The following is a 4,410-nucleotide window of genomic DNA, read 5'->3' as shown; positions in this document are numbered from 1 at the left end:
TGATAAATAAACCAGAACCCTTTAGCATTCGGACTATGGTTTAATAAAGCAAATACCTTCAGTAGCAGTTTCCCAGCTCCAACTCTTCAACTGACTCCAAGACTTTAAATGGGTTTGTTCATTGACAGAATGTTAGACCTCTCTCCATGGCACTGGTAGCAGCAATGCTGGAATTTGTCTTTCTTATGCTTTTCTGATAGGGGGAGGACAAGGAATGTGTGCACACTCAGGAAGTCTTCAAAGAAAAGAAAACCAGAAATGATAATAACAACTATCACTGCTGAGTTCTAACTAGATGTCTTATATCTAAGACGGCCTTCATATCAGCACTCTGCTTATTTCCATTTGACAAACAAGGAAACTGAGGCTTATAGACTTGAGTGAACTTCGAGTGACTTTGCATCTGACCAACCTGCACTGGTAGTGGTGGACGTCGACATACTGTAGAAGACAGACGGCCTGCGTCAGGCAACTTGGCTCACGCATTCGTGCCCTGTCATAGTGATTCATAGGGAAGAGGACTTCAGGGGGTGAAGAGATGAGAAACGATGATAGTGACAAGAGGAAGTAATGAAAGGGTTTAGTTTCCAGGTCAAAATTCACCCCGAAGGATCGAAAATCTGCACATCCAAGCAGCTCCAATTTCTTTTCTCTCTTATTTCCTTTTTTTTTTTTTTCTGGAAATAGATTTTCCCCCCACATAATATATCCTGATTATGTTTCCCCTTCCCTCTAATTCTCCCAGCACCTCCCCAGCTCTCCTCCCATCTGGATCTATTCCCTTTCTGTTTTTCATTAGGAAACAAACCGGCTTCTAAGGGAAAATAACACATTAAAATAAGATAAAACTAAAACTAACACATTGGAATTAGACAAAACCAACAGAGAAAAAGGAGCCCTATAAAAGGCACACACAGCAATCCCATAAAATCACTAAACTAGAAGCCATAATAAATATGTAAAGGACCTATAGGGTAAAAAGAGAGAAGACTACATTAATAAAATAAAAAGTAATAAGATAAAATTTAAAAGAAAAAGGAAAAGCCCTGCCATGACATTATGAGACAAGGAATGTCCAAAGACACTGAGTTTGTCTTCTGTTGGCCATCTACTGCACGGCATGCAGTTTGCTTCCCCAGTGAGACTCCCATGAAGGAATGTAAATTTTCATTTGCAGATGGTTGTCAACTGGAGATTACTCTAGGTTAGGGATGTGTCCACTTCTTTCAGCTCTAGGACCCCATCTGGTACAGACCTGAGCAGGCTCTGTGTGTGCTGCCTCGGTCTCTGTGAGTTCATGTGTGCTTTGGTCATGTTAATTTAGAAGGATTTGTTCTCTTTGTGTCCTCCATCCCCTCTGGCTCTTACACTCTTTCTGCCTCCTTTTCCATAGGGTTCCCTGAGCCCTGAGGGGAGAGATTTGAAGGAGACATCCCATTTAGAGCTGTGTGTTCCAAGGTCTCTCACTCTAAAGTCTGGCTGTAGGTCTCTGTGTTTGTTCCCATCTGCTGCAGGAAGAAGCTTCTCTGATGACGGCTGAGCAAGACCCTAATCTATAATTATAGCCGAATGTCATTAGGAGTCATCCAGTTTGACCAGCACCATTTAACGAAGATGCTGTCTTTTTTCCAGTGTGTATTTCTGGCTTGTTTATAAAAAAAAAATCAGGTGTTCATAAGCATGTGGATTTATGTCTGTGACTTTAGTTTGAGTCTGTTGATCAACATGTCTGTGTGCCAATACCATTCTTTCTCTTTTTTAAATTATCATTCTACAGAATGATACAACTTGAAATCAGGGATAGTGACACCTCACGCAATTCTTTTATTATTCAGAATTATTTTAACTAAACTAGGTTTTTTTTGTTTTTCCATATGAAGCTAAAAAATTGTTCTTTCAAGATCTGAAAAGAATTGTGTTGGAATTTTGGTGAGGATTGCATTGCATCTGTAGATTGCATTTGGTAGGATGGCCTTTTTTTACTGTTAATCCTACTGACCTATGAGTGTGGGATGTCTTTCATCTTCTGATACCTTCTTCAGTCTTTTCACTTGCTTGGTAGTTACTACAAGATATTTTATATTACTTGAAGATATTATGAAATGTATTGTTTCTGTGATTTATTTCTCAGTCTGTCATCTGTTTATAGGAGTGCTCCTGATTTTTCTGAGGTAATATTGTATCCAGCTATTTTGCTAAAAGTGTTTATGAGCTGTAGGAGTTCTTGGGTGGAAGTTTTAGGTTCACTTATGTATACTATCATATCACCTGCAAATGACAATACTCTGACTTCTTCCTTTTCAATTGTTATCCCCTTGACCGCCTATAGTTGTCTTATTGCTCTTCTTAAGACTTCAAGTACTATATTGAATAGATAAGAAGAGATTAGACAATCTTCATGATTTCAGTGGAATTGCTTTTAGTTTCTCTCTATTTAACTTGATGTTAGTTATAGGCTTGCTCTACACTGCCTTTATGTTGAGATATGTCTCTTTTAACCCTAATCTCTCCAGGACTTTTATCATGAAGTAGTATTGGATTTTGCCAAGGCCCTTTTCTGCATCTATTTAGATTAGATTTTTTTCAGTTTGTTTATATGGTAAACTACATTTATTGATTTATGTATATTGTACCATCCCTACATTTCTGGTATGAAGCCTACTTGATCATGGTGGATGATATTTTTATGTGTTCTTGGATTTGTCTTGCAAGCATTTTATTGAGTATTTTTTGCATCTCTGTTCATAAGGGAAATAGGTATTTAATTCTCTTTCTTTGTTAGGTCTTTGTGTGGTTTGGATATCAGGATAACTGTGGCCTCATAAAACAAATTGGGCCATGTTCCGTTTGTTTCCATTGTGTGGGAATAATTTAAGGAGTATTAACTCTTCTTTGAAAGTCCAGTGGAATTCTGTGCTAAAACCATCTGTCCCTGGGCTTTTTTTTTTGTGTGGGGGGGGACAGGCTTTAATTTCTTTTGTTAAAATTTTTATTAAGTTTAATTTAATTTTAAATTAGGCTTCTATTTCACTAGAAGTTATAGCTCTGTTTAAATTGCTTATTTGATTTTGACTTAGCTTTAGTAAGTGATATGTCTCAAGAACATGATCCATTTCTTTTAGATTTTCCAATTTGGTGGAGAACAGGTCTTTAAAGCATGTCCTTATGATTCTCTGGATTTCCTTGGTGTCTGTTGTTATGTCCCAGTTTTCAATTCTAATTTTGTTAGTTTAGATCGTCTCTGTCTTTAGGTAGTTTGGATAAGAGTTTGTCAATCTTATTGATTTTCTCTAAGAACCAACTCCTTGTTGTTTCTGTGAGTCTTTGGTTTTTTTTTTTTTTTTTTGATGGGGGAGGGAATTGTTGGTTTATTTGGTTGTTTCTTTTTTTATTGATTTCAGCCCTGAACTTGATTATTTCTTGCCATCTACTCTTTTTTTGTGTGTGATTTCTTCTTTTGTTCTAGAGAGTTCAGGTGTGTTGTTAAGTTGCTAGTATGAGATCTCTCCAATTCTTTTATGTAGGCACTTAGTGCTTGCTATGAATTCCCTCTTAGAACTGCCTTCATTGTGTTCATAAGTTTGGATAGGATACATATTCACATTCATCCAATTTTAGAAAGTCTTTAATTTCTTTCTTTACCATTTTTTGTTCAGTAGAGAGTTGTTCGGTTTTCATGACTTTTTAAGCTTTCTGTTGTTGATATCCAGCTTTAAAATGTGGTGGTCAGATAGGAGGTAGGGAATTATTTCAATTTTCCTGTATTTTTTGAGACTTGTTTGTGTCTGAATATGTGGTGAATTTTGGAGAAATTTCCATGGGCTGCTGAGAAGAAGATGTAATCTTTTGTTGGGTGAAATTTTCGGTAAACATCTATTATGTACATTTGGTTTATGATGTCTGTTACATCCAGCATTTCTAAGTTTAGTTTTTGTCTGGATGACCTGCCTATTGGTGAGAATGGGATATTACAGTTATCCACTATCAGTGTGTGAGGGTCAATATGTGATTTTAGCTGTGTTTCTGTTATGAACTTAGCTGCCCTTGTATTTGGGTCATAGACATTAAGAATTTCAGTGTCCTCTTGGTGGACTTTACTTTGGCATGTAGTATCTTTCACAATCTTTTCCAGTTAGATTTGGTTTGAAGTCTATTTTGTCAGATATTAAAAGGGTTACACCAACTTGCTTCTTATGTCCATTTGCTTGGAATATCTTTTTCCATCCTTTATCCTGAGATGATGTCTATCTTTGATGTTAAGGTGTGTTTCTTGGATGCAGCAGAATGATGAATCCTATTTTGAATTTATTCTATTAGTTTGTATCTTTTTATTGGGAACTGAGTTCACTAATGTTGAGATATGTCAATGAGCAGTGTTTATTAATTCCTGTTATGTTGTTGTTGTTGTTG

The sequence above is a fragment of the Peromyscus leucopus genome, chromosome 3 (genome assembly GCF_004664715.2).
Source record: "Peromyscus leucopus breed LL Stock chromosome 3, UCI_PerLeu_2.1, whole genome shotgun sequence".
In the NCBI taxonomy this organism is placed as follows: domain Eukaryota; kingdom Metazoa; phylum Chordata; class Mammalia; order Rodentia; family Cricetidae; genus Peromyscus; species Peromyscus leucopus.
This window is presented reverse-complemented; position numbering follows the sequence as displayed.